General features: G+C 39.1%; 1 protein-coding gene across 4 annotated transcripts in view; it reads left to right on the top strand.

Moving 5' to 3' along the window:
* VAV3 (vav guanine nucleotide exchange factor 3) overlaps positions 1–15,665 on the top strand; it is a 352,243-nt gene that overhangs the window by 329,922 nt on the left and 6,656 nt on the right. The window lies entirely within an intron of this gene.

Raw genomic sequence — 15,665 nt, 5'->3', positions numbered from 1 at the left:
CAGATGGACAAACAGAAATGTTTATGACTGTGTCTAGACATAGTTCTTTGTGCCTCATCAAAAGTTGTGTTTGTGTTTAGAAATCCATCAGAAGTGTAAAGGGTATGTGAATATGTAAGTTTTGTACTTTTCATGGATTTTTTTATAGTAGCCAAACTCTTTTTTAACTCATACCTGTTTGTACTCATAATGCTGTTTGAGTTAATGGTATCTTAGCAAGGCTGGTGTGCAACCAGCCCATCTCACCTGGTATCCCAAATCTGCCTATGATCCTATTTTAATGATTAGTTTCAGAATTTTGAAATGGCTAAAGCCTGTTTCCTCTGATGGCCAGTGTTTACGAGTATATCTCAGTCACCTTCCTGCAGAATGAGCACCATGCCACAGCTAATCACAAAAGATTAGCACACCATCCAGAAGCATGTGATAGTTGGAGTGTGAGTTCAAGTCAAAACTTTTTCTCATCACTGTTTAATATCATATAATCTTCCCGGAGGTAGAGATGGCAAGTAAAGAGAACATTGTGATGAAAAACACCATGAATAAAGTGTGATTTTCTTCCCTTATGTTAATATCAATTTTTTTTTTAAGTAAAATTCTTTCGGAGGAGAAATGAATACAATTTTATTACTCTTAGAATCTTTAGTCTAAGCAAAACAGGAATATCTAGGGGTATTTGAAAAAAGAATTTGCTTTGTGTAAAATAACTTTAACTTTTTTTTTTTCCCCTGAAAGCAGAAACTGAAAGGGAAACAGGTAACATTCAGGGCTCTAACAACATCAGTAAAATTTCATACTCTTGTGTATAAGTAAATATACAAGTAATTTGTCACATCAACTGACAGATTTTTTTATTTGAATAACTTAATAGCTGTTTTCTTCACAAGGATCAGTAATAAATGACTAAGCTTGTATAATGAAAGTAGTCAGAGCACACTTTATTTTGAAACTTTAACACCTATTAAAAGTTATCTTTCTAGGGGCATTTGGCTGGCTCAGTTGGTTGAGCATCCAATTCTTGATCTCAGCTCAGGTTTTTTTTTTTTTTTTTTTTCAGCTCAGGTCTTGATCTCAGGGTTGGGAGTTCAGACCCTGCATTCTGCTCTATGCTGGGCCTACTTTTAAAAAGGAAAAAAAAAGTTATCTTTCTGCTTTTCAGCCCAGTTGTACCCAATTATCTTAGATTCTCATTGAGAACATAATTTTCCCTCATTTAAAAACAGAAGTTTTTCCTTGAAAAACAATTTTCCTACAAATATATTTTTTTTTCTTTCCTATGAATTTCTTAAGTCTGCCAAAGTTACGGCCTTTTTTCCCCAAGTGAAAAGTATAATTTTCTACTGTCCTTTACTTTGCCTTCCTAGCAGCAGGAGATGATAAAAGATGCCAAGGAGGTCAGTTACACTAAAAATCCTGTTTGTTTGAGTTCACTTAGTTCTAGAAAGCCAAGGTGGGAGAGGTTGGCAATCAGCAAGAGCAGATGTCCCATATTAGTGGAAGGTCATTAGCCATCATATCGCACTGCATGGTTACTCCCAGCACTTTCTCTATGCTTGGCACATGGAGGTGTTCAGAGGATGTTGTCCACCGATGAGCAGAGTTGCCTAATCTAAAATTTGTCTCTAATGTTCAACACATTTTGAACTTAATATTTAATGCTCAAACTTACTTAGCTATGAGGAATGGAGTTACAGGCCCTTTGCCTTTTTTTAAGCAAAAAGTGTAGGCGATGGAATGATTTTGAATTGAACATCAGTATGAGCTGCAGGGCATTTTTCAACAGAATCATGTGGTCAAATATCCCCACCCAGTCTTTTTAAGAGACTCTGGTGAGCATGCCACAGAACCCTTTTACAATCAAGAAGTAAAAGCAAATCAGTCATTTAAAATTAATCTGTGTTGGGGTTTGATTTTATTTATCAATTATTCATTCCTTCAACAGATATACATTAAATACCAACGCAGACAGGGCACTGTAGGGACTGGGATATAGCAGTTGAGAAGACAAGTCCCTGCCCTTAGAGAGCTTATATTTTAATGGGGCCACTCAGCAGGTGTGGGATGAGAGTTTGCTATTTTTATGTAGGGGGATCATGGAAGATCTCATAAAGTGTCAAGAAAGAAATGAGGGAGTGAGTTAGTATGTCAGGCAGCAATAATTGTGTGATGATCTGGACTCCCAAGATTATTCAGTCATTGCCATGCAGCATGATTATAATCTTAGGTCAAATTTTTAATGCTATCCCAGTATTTCATGTACTTTGTACTGACTTTTATATAAAATAAGAACACTAAGATGGTTTTTAAGGTTAAATGAGGAGCTTTAAGCATTCAGCACAGCACTGGTACATTGTAGATAATAAATATCAGCTACAACTGATGCTACTGCTACTGCTGTGGCTACTACTACCACCACCACTACTAGTAACTCCTAACACAGCAAACATTTTCCTACATTTCTGAGTTGAATTATTAATTTTAATTCCTAGAAATTAATATCTTTGCTTTAATGATTCTTCAAATATACCTTATCTTATACCAGATCCTGATTAAGAGTTAACCAACCCATAATTAAAACGTTGCTTCTATTTTTCTGCACATTGTACTTCTCAGAAGTGGTAAGGAGGATTGCGCAGGATGCCTTTATAGTCCTTACCTCTGTTCATGGTTTCGGGTATGCTGCTAAATATTATCTAAAAGTAATTTTTACCAAGAAATATTACTTAGGATACTTGATTGGACAGGGCACTGACATCTCCATTACTTCTAAAATGTTTTGGAGGAAACAGAGCAAGCAAGCTAATGCCCTAATGCCCAAGTCCACTCTGGATTCTGGGTGGAGATTGAGATTGAAGTTCAACTGCTGAAACCTACTAGGGTTTTTTCTTAGATAATGTAGTCACCTTGGAAAAGAAAATTCCAGTGCATGTAGAAGGGGCTGCTTGCTTCTATGTTAGTCTAGGTTAGAATATTCTTGGGTAAATTACCACTATTTTTCAAGTTTGTAAAACATGATGAGATGATGGCCGACCTGCAAGTCTGCAAGGCCTGCAAGTCATGCAAGTGCAAAATAACACATAAAAAGATAATGGTTAGAATTAAACAGGAGTCTAGCGTATTGGGCAAGGAGCATATACCAGTTCTAGGTTAGGATCCCATTGTAGGCAATGCTCTTTCCCAGAGCTACGAGACTTTATTTTTGCCTCTGAAGTGACTTATGAGTGTTGCTAAGAGAGAAGAAAAAGACAGAAAGAAAACACAGGGGTGCCTTGGTGGCTCAGACGGTTAAGCGTCTGCAATTGGCTCAGGTCATGATCTCAGGGTCCTGGGGTCCAGTCTCATATCAGGCTCTGCTCAGTGGAGAGCCTGCTTCTCCCTCCCCCTCTGCCTGCCCGCTCCCCCTACTTGTGCTCACTCGCTCGCTCTCTGCCAAATAAATTTTAAAATATTAAAAAAAAGAAGAAGAAGAAAAAAAAAAAAAACACAGCTCAGGCCTAGCAGTGAGCTGATGGGCTTCTGTGGGAAACTGCAGTGACTCCGTGGTGGAAGATGTTCTGCTCTGACCTGTGGATCTGTGTAAGAATCCCGTTACTTTCTCAAAACTGGCCCAGCAATCTGCCTTAGACTGCATCAGGTGTGTCTGTAGGCCTTATATATTTGAAGGGCGCTGAACTGACTTTGCCTTTCTTGCTCTACAATGAGCACTTAATTATTTTCAAGTCTGCTACTGAGTAGCTGTCTGACCTTAGGCAAGTCACTTAGCCTGTCTGGGATTCAGCTTTCTCATCTGATGAATGACAAATGAGATTAGATATTTTTTATGTTCTTTAAAAAATAGCATCGTAGGTTTCTTTCTTTGTATGCATGAGGGAAAAGGGTAAAGTAGAATGTTAATAGGCCTCACACGAGGGAAAGCTGCGTGCTTAGCTATTTCATGACCCGAAGTGGACTCTAAACATTTTCACAAGTTCTTACTTACAGAGAATTAGGTAGACCATAGGGTAGAGTTGGCTGATTAAAAAAAAAAAAAAAAGCGTTGGTTATTATTATAGTCACATAATCTCAAAGTATCTTCTCACAAGGATCATTAATAAAGAAGAACAGACACCTTATTCAAGTTATTGAAGTTAACATCACTAATAATAGAACAAGTAGATCATATGTACCTAATGTGATGCTATAAGGAGGACACAGCCTCACTTTGGTGGTATTCATGCCCCCATGAGGCATAATCTGAACCTAATCATGAGGAAACATCAGACAAACCCAATTTGAAGAACATTCCACCAAATAATTGGCCTGTATGCTTCAAAAATGTCAATGTCCTGAAAGACCAAGACTGAGGAATTGTTTCAGATTAAAAAGGAGACTGAAGAAACATGACAAGTACAATGCAACATGTCCTGGATTGAATCTTGGGCCTGAAAAATAATTTTTATTTATTTATTTTTGTGATCAGGACATGCATGAGACCAATTTTGAAGTTTCTAGATTAAATAATAGTATTAATTTTTGCTGATAAATGTATTGTGACTGTATGCAAGAAGAAAATGTCTTTAGTTTTAGAAGATACACACTGAAGTATTTAAAGGATACGTGTCTGCAATATATCCTAAAACGGTTCAGGAAAAATATAGAGATTGGTAAAACAAACATGGTCAATTGTTAGCCTTTGAGGAGTCTGAAGTGAAAAGTTTATGGGAACTCTTTGTATTATTCTTGCTACAATGTCAGAAGTAAAATTTGGAGATAATCCCATCCTGTTAGCTATATAAATCCAACGGGATGGAAACAAAATGGCAGCATCCTGTTTGCTCCCCTGCCACAGGTGTGAGGGGACCTCAGTGCGCTGGTTTGGGGGTATGTTGAGTACTGAGTAGGGTCATATTCGAAACCATCTGTTCCTTACTGATGACCTCACGGTATTTGTTTTTTCATGTATTCATTATTTTATTCAACAAACATACAACAGTTGCCTTGTGCCAGGCCCTGTGCCAAATGCTAGAGTTAAGATAGTAAATAAGACAGACAGTTTGGTGGGCAGGGACAAACATAAAATGACAGCATAAATAATCCCAAGTTTTGACAAGTCCCGTGAAGCAGAAGCACAGTTTGAAAAGGGTATGACGAGAGCCTACGTAACTTGCAGTGTCAGGGAAGGACATTCGGAAGAAGTGACACCTAGGTAAAATGTAAAGGAGTGGTGTGGATTGTCAGGGTGTGAGATAGTGGAAAGTAGAGAAACTCCACAGTGGAGAGGTAGCTTGTGTGAAGGCCCTCAGTCGGGAAATAACCTGGTATGTTTAAGGAATTGGAAGGTCCACGTGCTTGGAGCATAGGGACTGCATTCTAGTATCCACAGTGGGAATGTATTAAGCAGAAAATTATGGAAACTAGATTACACGGTTTTTAAAGATCACTGTCTACTCCGTGATTGTGGCCTGCAGGGAGGCATGGACGGAACAGAAATAAGTTAGGAGGTTATTATTGCAGATGTCCAAGGGAGGAATGATGCTGGTTTGACCAAGAGTTCAGAGTGGAGCCAGGATCATGGCAGATCTGAGTATCTTCTGGAAGTCGAATTGATTGGATAGGGGGAATCGAGGTAGCAGGAGTACGAGCATGATACACAAGCACTTGCCTTGGATGACTGGCAAATGGTGAAGCTATTGACTGACCAGGAAACAGAAGCGATCTTAACAGGTATAGAGGAAAAGTTAATACATTCAGTTTTGCACAAAGTTTTAGTACCTGTGCAGACTCAATAACTCAGTAGGCAGTTGGCACCAAAGAGAGTGGTCTGGGATGAAGACAGAGTTTTATGGATCATTAACACCTTCATTTCATAGTTTACATAGAGCATATAATATTATTTTTATAGAAGTTTAGTGATTTCTTCTGGTATAATGTTCCCTCAAGCCTTAGGAACCAGATTCCTTTGCTCATTTCCTTTGCACAGTGTCTTTCATGAAACATGTGTTCAGAAAAGGCTAAATAAGTGAAGTCCGAAAATAAGCGCCATGGAAGACATAGCAGGTATGAAAGTGCCATGTGTAGTTGGCCATGTGTAGTTGATATTTGAAAAAGCATGGGAAAATGGGACAGTTTGAAAATAAAATATAGATCAGTATGCTCCTTTTGGTGTCATGACAAATACTATAGCGGTTCTGCAAAAAATCAACGAAGGCTTCGTTTAGTCCCTGGGACCATACAAATAACCTTGCAGGACAAAGAGCCAGAGACAGAGTGGCTTCTCCCCCATGTGGCCTCTTTCCTTCCACACATGGGTCCCCATTGTTCTACTAACCATCTGAGCAGGGACATGAGCTTCATGTTAGCCAGTGTGTTAGAAACTTGGAGAATTAGTATCATTTGCGTTTATTTATCTCCACATAGCATAATACAGCTTTCATATTTCTGATAATTCCTGAAACAGCCTGACAATGCTTTAACCACTGTTTACTAGTTTAATCACACTGTAATAGTGGATAAATTTATTATCTCAAACATCCACTTTATTTAGTTTTTACCTTCTTGCCCTTATAAGTCAACAAACCATTTTCACTGACCCTTATTTTCTTATTCCCTTAGCTTATGCTTCGTCTTTTGTCATTTTTTCCTTGATCACTTGGCATTTGGGTGTAACTTCATTTTATTCTGATAATGTAAATGTTTGTTTTAAACCCATTGTAGTAGTTTCTTTGGGCTGTCATAAAAATTACTATAAGCTGGGTGGCTTAGAACAACAGAAATTTACTCTCTCACAGTTCTGGAGGCTAGAAGTTGTAAATCAGAGTATTGGCAGCGTTGGTTTCTAGTAGAGGCTCTGAGGGAGGATGCATTCCATGCCCTTTTTGTAGTTTCTGGGTGGCCATTGGCAATTTCTGGCATCCTGAAGTTTATAAAGACATGACTTCAATCTCTGCCTTAAATACACAGTACCTTCTCCTCTGTGTGTCCTATCCCTTTCCTTAATCTTGTAAAGACACTTGTCATTGCATTCAGAGCCCACTTTAGTGCAGTTAGAGCCCTCCCTGCCCCCGAATGTGGAATGACATCATCTACCATCTTGAGATCCTTAACAGCTGCAAAGACCTGTTTTCCCAGCAAGATCATATTCATAGATTCTAGGTGGACTCCTCTTTTGGAACAGGGTCTACCATTCAACCTATTACAAGCTCATGGTATCTATTTAAAATTTTTAAATTTAAAAATTTAAATTTTTCCCGTGCCCTCGGGTGCCCTCGTTTTTTTCTTTCTTTCTTTTTTTTTTTTTTTGTAGAACCATCCAAAGGTAGAACTGATGTGGGCCCTGCCAGAGGGCCCTTGGCCTCAGCGGGGTGTGGGGGTGAAGGGAAATGACTCTGATCTAAGGCGTTGGCCCTGCAGTGATTGACAGATCCACGTGCCCCCCCCCTTTAAGCTCGACAGATGGACACAAATACCAAATTATATAGGGAGCAAGTTCACTTTGGATGAACTTCTATTTCTGAGGCAGAGGCCAAGTCACGAATCTGGGGGCTGCCCTCTCCCCCTTCTAGGAGTGGGATGTGACTGTTCTGAGCCTTGAAAGATGGATTTCTGACTCCTGGAAGGGAGAGGGGGTGCCTAACGGGAGAGAAAGAAGGGAGGCTAAATTTTTCCATCCTTTTTGTTTATAACTGGTTGTTTATAAATTGTTTGTAAGTTAGAGTGGTAAGAGGACTTGCATTAATAGGATAGATAGGTAGTCAGTGGATGGAAGTTAGAAGGAAGCCATTATCTTAACGCAATGAAGTGTTTTAAATGAATCCTAACCTTCCTGCAGTAAAATGCACTTGTTCCTAAGAGAAAGCACTTCTAAGCCAATGAGGGTTTCCAAGACTTATGTCTTGAAACTTCATATATAATAATCTGATACATAATAAGAACCTAATAATTCTGATATTTAAAAATTTGGTGATTAATGGAACACTGTGTTTTTCAAACCCCTTTTACGTACATTCATTAGATTAATGTCTCCAGTGGTTCTCTGAGCCAATGGCTCCACAAGAAGTGCCATGAAACGTTCCCTTGGCCAAACAGATGTGCCACACATGCTGCTTGTATGACACAGGAAAGTGCCAGTTTTCCTAGACTGCCCCGAGTTTACTTCTGGGTGCAACACATGCTCATGATGTTTAATGCTCGTTTGATGAGCCTTAAAATAGTCGGGGTATGTGAAGTACTTAGAACAATGTCTAGCATGTGGGAAGTGCTGTCTGTTTTACTGTTCCTGCTGCTCCTGCCACCACTTCCAGTACTGTTACCCAGCGTGAAATGTTACATTAGCCTCTCTGACACATTCTAATGTATTTATAAAGCCCTTCTCTGTGAGACTTTGGTTTCACACTTCCATTTCCTGTGCTTCAGCTATACTCTCCCTGTATCCACACTCTTCTGTGGCCTAAGGTAGTTAAAACAAATTGCTGACATTTTTATATTCTTTTTCCTCAGCATGTCTATGAGGTCCACAGAATTTACTGTTCTTGGGCAACTGATCAACTGCAGTTGCACATCTTCATTATCAGGTCATGCTGGTCTTCCTTTTTTTATTTACTTACTTCAAGAGTTCTACTAGCTCCTATAAGGCATTTTTATCCTGAACCTCATAGCTTAAAAAATTCGTAACCAGTACTCAGAGTCCCTTCAGAAATAGAGCTTGCAGATGGAATTTCTACAGATTCAGATAACCTCATTCAAAGCCATCTTTTTTAATGTTCAAAGGCTCAAAAAGCAGCCCTTATGTTTTAATATTTTTCATTTTTCATACTGTCCTTTCCCATAGACCTTATGTTCTAAATTAAAAACTGAGTCTCGATCAATGTGTATACTGTTCCCTAACTGACTGTAGTACCCTCACATGACAGCCCTGAGCCAAGGTTTTTCTAGTCTCTCTTTCCTATGAAACAAACAGAAGTTGGTCTAAATTGAGGAGAATTCCTTTTTTTCCTTCGTGAAATTTGGATGAGGCTCCTAGCTTTGAGGAACAATGCTGAGAGCTCTCTTTTCCTGATACATGCCACTAGTATCAACTTCCCCCACTGAATTCCAAATCTGCATGAGGGTGGAGGTCTCCATTCTGCAACTCTCTTCTCTCCTAATAGCATGAGTAATTGAGTACAGAACTGGCTAGGTTTTCCTTTCATTCGTTCCTTTACGCATGCAACGTTTTTGAGCATCTGCTTGCACCACATATTGTATCACACATACCCCTTAAGTGTGGCATGCAATTTAGCTTAATGTCTCAACAATAGATAGGGATGCAGGGGGCATTCTTGTACCTAAGCACCTCAGTGCCTCACCTGGTCCAGAATTTTTCAAACAAGTACCTTTCATGACATTGCTGAGAGGTCATCTTCAGGCTTTGCTTAACACTCAGGTGACTTCATTTCCAATACAGTACAAAGCACTCAGTTTACTTTTTGAACAAGATAAAAACTTTTTTCTTCCTTTACTCTAGAGACTTACTGTACCTACATACAATTATTTGTCTCATTAGAGCTACTCAAAGTAAATATACTATATTTCTTTAGGTGTGCTTCCACGCACCCCCCCCCCACATTGTGTTTCTTTTTCTTTTCTGTAAACTACCTCAGATTATTCAATCCGTCCTCCTATACATAGCAGCCATATCTGTTACCATCCTGGCCAGCCTGCTATGGGGATGCCCTCAAATTTTTCAGAATTGAGCATAAAGATTCCTATATTGCCTGACTTGCTGTTTCAGATTTTGCTCAGTCTTTCTATTCAAAGTTCAGTCTTCTCCAGTTAATTTCCCCTCTTTCTTTTCTCCTTCCTCCTCATAGGGTACTGTTCTCCTATTTAGATGAATCTGAGAACTTCTTTCCTTACCAGTAACCCCCTCCATAGGTACCCACATCCATTCATTCAGTGGCTCATTATTGGAAGCCTACTGCAGGGAGGGCATGGTTCAAATTGCTGGAGATACACAGCACTGAAAAGAAACCACACAAACATCTCTGCCTTTGTGGAACTTACATGCTAGTGGGGAAGACAGATAATAGATAAAAATAAGAAGTTGGTGAGTGCTCTGGAAAAATAATATAATAGGGTGATGGTACTCAGGAGTGCCAGAGATGGTTTATTATTTTATCTGGGGTGGTAGGGGGGTGAGGAACAAAACTAGGGGCTCATTTTTTCCTCCTTCTGGTAGCTTAGCAGAAAGCTGGTTCAGCAGTTCTGAGTTTTCTCAACAGTAGGAGAGGCTGACACCAGCCACTGGTTCCAGAAGCTCCCCTTTCTAGTAGGCCACGTGTATGACCAATGTCTTAGTCTGTTCGGACTGCTATAACAAAATAACAGCCTGAGTGACTTATGAGCAACAGAAATGTATTGCGCACAGTTCTGGAACCTGGGAAGTCCAAGGTCAAGGCGTCAGCAGATTCAGTATCTGCCGAGAGCCTGCTTTCTGTTTCAGAAAAGGTACCACATGTTATGTGGTGGAAGGGGTGAGGGAACTTGGTGCGACCTCTTTCCTAAGAACATGAATCTCATTCAGGAGAGCTCCAGCCTCATGACCTAAGCACCGCCCAAAAGCCCCACTTCCTGATACCATCACAGTAGACATTAGGTTTCAACATATGAATTTGGGGATTGGGGCAACACAAACATTCAGTCTGTAACAGGGCATTTCTGATACTACAGACTTGCTTAGTTAAGCACCCTGTCAATCTGTAGAGCATATTCTGACCCATGCAATGTGGCCAGAGCAGAAGGAGAAGTAAGAGAGGCCAGACCATGTGGTGCCTTTTAGGATTTCAGCCTTTACTCTGGAAAAAAATGAGAAGCCACTGATGGGTTTAAGCAAAGAAAAGACATGATTTATGTATATATCAATAGGATTATTCTGGCTTCTTGGTTGAAAAAAGACCAGGGAGAAGTAGAGGACAAGGTAGAAACAGGAAGACCAGTGAGGAGGCTCATGCAGCGCCCCAGCTAAGAGGTGATAACAGCTTGGAACAACATGTAGCCATAGAGGCGATGTATTTTGAAAGTGATCCAACAGGATATTCACATCAGATGTGAAACAGAATAGCAAGGGAAGATTCAAGAATGGCTAAGGCTTTTGACCGGAGCAAGTAGAAAATTGGAGATTTTTTGAGGGGCTCAGATGGGGCCTAAAGTCTAGTCCATAGCATTCTCAATCCAAAATGAATAATTTCATTCTATATCACTTCTGTATATGTCTGTCTTTTCACTGATCTTTTGATGTCAAATGCTCTGTCTTGTTATATCAGTAATATTCCCTTAGCACAATACTTGGCACATAAGCAGTTACTTAATAAATATCTGTCAATTATTTTTAAAGAGTGAGGATTTAGAATTAAATTCATGTCTTGATAAAATAGATGTCTGAATAATCTGAAATTCCTAGAAATGTCAAATGATCTAATTTTCCATAACAATAGGAAAGGCCTTACACTCATTTTTTTTCTTGTCAATGGCTTTATATTGCTTATACTGTGCAGTGTTGAATACAAAGTAGCTGTTTGTTTTTTCCAGTAATTCTAGATATAAATTTTCCTTGTTACAACTTTGAATTTCAGGTTAAAGGAGATTGGTCCATTTACCAGATGTCAGCATTCAATGAAATGAAACCAATCTAAATTATTTAGCTTTTTTGGTGACAATATATAAAATATACACTAAACACTAAACATTTGCTGGAAATGGAGGAAGAAATTTCTGACATTATGCCTAAGACATGGCTAAGTTCTAAAATAAAATGAGGTTAAGGATTACAAATTTAAATTAAACATTCATTAAATTCTCAGCATGTTCTCTGCTGCTAGGCCATCTGTAGAAAGTCTTGGTAAAAAGAATCTACTGGATTGCTCATCAAAGTGTCCCACATAGGAACATCATTCTCCTCTTCGAGGCCACTGCTGGGCAGCGAACTCACAGGGAACACCGTATTAATGTAGTACCATTGGCTCAATTGCCTGATATCTTTACTAACAACCTTATGGTACATAAGTGAGTGTGAACACACATAGTTGTTATAACTTAAAGCAGAGTGTCAGGTAATGTCTGTCTCAGAGAAAAATTAGCAAATACTTAGGGTCATGTTCAGTTATACATGTAATGGCAGCTCAAAAATACCTTGTGATTTGATAACCAGTACCTTAAGGAAGAGTATTGATTGAGCTTGCTCTCTACCATGTATAAGTTTCAAATATTATTGAAAATTGAGTAGATTTTTACTTGCTCACAAAAATCGAATAGCCTAATCAAGGCAGAGCTAAAACTTTAAAGTGATAGTTAGTTAACCTTGATAGCAAAAGTATTGGCATTAAATACCAATTCACAAGCACCTTTTTACCTTTTTATTCTACTGTAAACACTGTGTTCTTCTTAATTGATATACTTCTGTGTTCTGTGGCAGTTTTCTCAGTTAAATCTCAGAAATGAATACTGTTCACTAGTGATTTGCCAGTCAATTATGGCTACACTGATAGCTTCTGCTCCAAATTTATTAACAGGTAACTTCTGTTTCAGTTAAAGTACAGAGAATGTCTGTACTTTAGGTTTTGTTTGTTTAACTTGGAAAAGTTGATAAATAATACTTCTTAATAGTTCCTACTGAGAAGTATTAAGTCACTAAACTACGAACCATTCACTTCCTAATATCCCAACAGTGGTAGCCCAGTTGAGTGCCAAGTATCATGTGAACATAGGCAGAGACCACCTAAGTGAACGTGTTGGTCTCTCTGAGTAAGGTTCTCCTCCATCTGTGCTAGTAAGGAGCTCAAAGTGTTTGAGGAAGGAGAAAAGTTAGGCCCTTAATGAAAGCATGCAGTTTGCAAATAATTACTTCAGCAATAAGGGCCTTAACATAGACTTACCATTCTCAGAGGACACAGATATGAATAAAAGAGTTCTTTCTATCAAGAAGCTTCCCAAAATGATGGAATATACTAACAGACAGTCTACAATATTAGGGGACAAAGTGAATTTTAGCCCAGGAAGTGAAAGGAATGGGAGATAATCATTCACCTCAGACATTCTCATTTGAATGCCACTGTTACTAGGCTATTTCTAATTCCATTCCAGGACAAGCACCTACCAATAATTCTTACATTAGCATCTTGGTATAGTAGGAGTTTGATGAAGAAAACATGTATTTGCACCTGCCTCTAGAAGTAGGTGGATATGTTCTCAGTAAGGATGTAAATATGTTTTGCAGGTTAAGCCACTATGCAAAATTTCCTTTATTAAATACCTTATTCTGACATCATTTATATCTAGATTTAAATCCATACTTTCCAAGGGAAACATGTTGTTTTATACTCTTTTCTCCATAAATGCCAGGCATTCAGATGCTATTTTGCCAGTTTATGAGAATGAAGGACCCAAAGGCAGTAAAAATTAATATAAAGGAAGAACAGCAACAATAAGTCATGCAGCAATGCGTGGAAAACTAGAAAGCGTCCCTACCAATCCTTAAATATTTGGCTGAGAGCAATGCACCGGGTAGCAGGAGAAACTGATTAACCTTTTACCCCTAAGAAGATTCTTCAGGCATACAGTATGCTTAATGCCGGGAGACACATGGTACCTAATAGCTGTTCAGCATCTCGGAAAAAATTACAGTTATTTTAGGAATATCATTGATAGACTATGGTTCTCAGGGATCCTGGGAAATAAAACCTTGAACATACTTCACATTCTTTGTGTTGCGCTGGCTTTTGTCGGAAATCTTAAGTGTGCAGAAGATGAGCTAAATGCATAGGAGGAGGGGAGACATAGGGAGCTTGCAAAATTAAATACCCTGCTGAGATACTTGTCCATTTGGTAGCTTCAGTAGCTTAGCACTGGGCCTGATCCTGTGGGGGTGCAGCAGCAGTCTAAGGGTTAGCCCCTGCTCTCCAGAATCAACAATAAATTGGAGCTACAACACAAGAGCACACGCAGTAATTAAACAGCAGAGCCAGTGGGTGCCCTGATCTAAGTACCTACAGGTGGCTAGAAAGAACAAGGAAAGCGGGGGACAAGTGTTGTCTGGCTTGGTGGTCAGGGAGCTTTGGAGACAAGAAGGTTAAGGTTAGCAGAGGGGCAAGGTGGAGGAACAGCATTCCAGAGGGAGCAGAAGTTTTGAGTTGGAACCGAAGCTGAGGGCCTTGGCAGGTATTCCCACCAGCTGATCTGGCTGAAAAGAATCGATGTGACAAAATGATGGAAGATTTGGTTAGAAAGGCAGGAAATAGCCAGACGATGAATTGCCACGGAACTCAGGGCAAGAGTTTGGATTTCATAACCTGGGAGAAGGAATGACGAAATCTCTGTTTATTGTGAGTAGCTGGGAGGCAGTTTTTAGAATAGAATGGAAAGAAAGTTCAAAGCAAGAATACCAATTAGGAGGCAGTTGTCTTAGTTTAGAAATGGCATAAGTACCCGGGTGGGGATGTGGAATTGAGAATTCAGGGAAGGAGTAACTTCATATTTCAGAGGACGAAGAGAATGAATAGGAAGAACCAAAAAGCATACTGATTTTTGCAAGGTTAGTTTGCCAAGGACACAAAAGTCCTTGAGAAGACAAAAATGTGGAAAGTTGAGCTAGATTACTGGGAGGAAGATGATGGTTTGAGGCAGCTTGCATCAGGGATAATGGTTGTCCTTCATGGCAGTGTCCTATAAAACATCTGCAACCACGGACTGAAATCCAGGTGAGGACCCAGGACATATCCTAGAATCTTTCCATTCATTGGGGGAAAAACAAAATTAGTCTCGAGGGAAGCCAGCAGAGGAGCCAGGGCCTAACCATGGGGGAATAGCGACCATTCAGCTAAGATGATAATATTTTAGATAAGATTGAAGAAGATTCTAATTGTAGCTACTTGACAGGAATGCCAGTGCTTCTAAAGCTTTTAGCGTTAGATAAGAGAGAGTAGCACACCGACATTGTGCATCTGAAACAGATTCGGGTTCACTATGCATAGTGAGGCATTATCCATATTACTTCAGGAATGTTAGATATTTTAAAATTAGAGACAGGCTATCTGATCTAATATCTACCAGTTGAGATTATTTCAATTGTATTTAATTGTGTCTTCATTGATTTCTTATTTCTTCCTTCTAGAGCTAACTTATCTCGTTATATTTCAGACTGCTGGTTTAAATTACCTTCATTAGAAATTTTGAAGAAATACCGTCTTCTTTTATTGCTTTATGAATAAAATAGTACCAGAGAGATAACCAAGGATGGACACTTAAAAAGCAGTTTAAGGAGAAAATTCTAGTACTTGACAGAAGTAATGTGTAGACTGGGGGATTCTAATTTAGGTTCTCATGAACATGGGGTAGGAATCTTGTCACCAGACATTCTGCCAATAATACGGTTAGGTATGAGCCATTTTTCCTCATTAAATTAGAGATGGCATCCCCTCCTGTCTCTAATAGTGGGTATAACATGGTCTCAAGGAAATTTAAACAAACCAGTTATGTTGAATGGCAATAAATGAATTGAGCAGATTGTAAAATTAGTTGTAATGGCATCTACCACTGAATTTCAAAGTTAAAAAAATGTAATCTGGAAGATGCAATGGATTTGAAAAGAAACTTGATCATCAACAAGGATATGCTTCAGGGTAGATTAAAAGTAAATATGTAAGGCCATTCCTGAG

Source organism: Canis lupus, chromosome 8 (assembly GCF_048164855.1).
Source record: "Canis lupus baileyi chromosome 8, mCanLup2.hap1, whole genome shotgun sequence".
Taxonomy (NCBI): Eukaryota; Metazoa; Chordata; class Mammalia; order Carnivora; family Canidae; genus Canis; species Canis lupus.
The sequence above is the reverse complement of the archived record's forward strand: the minus strand, read 5'-3'. Positions and strand labels throughout refer to the sequence as shown.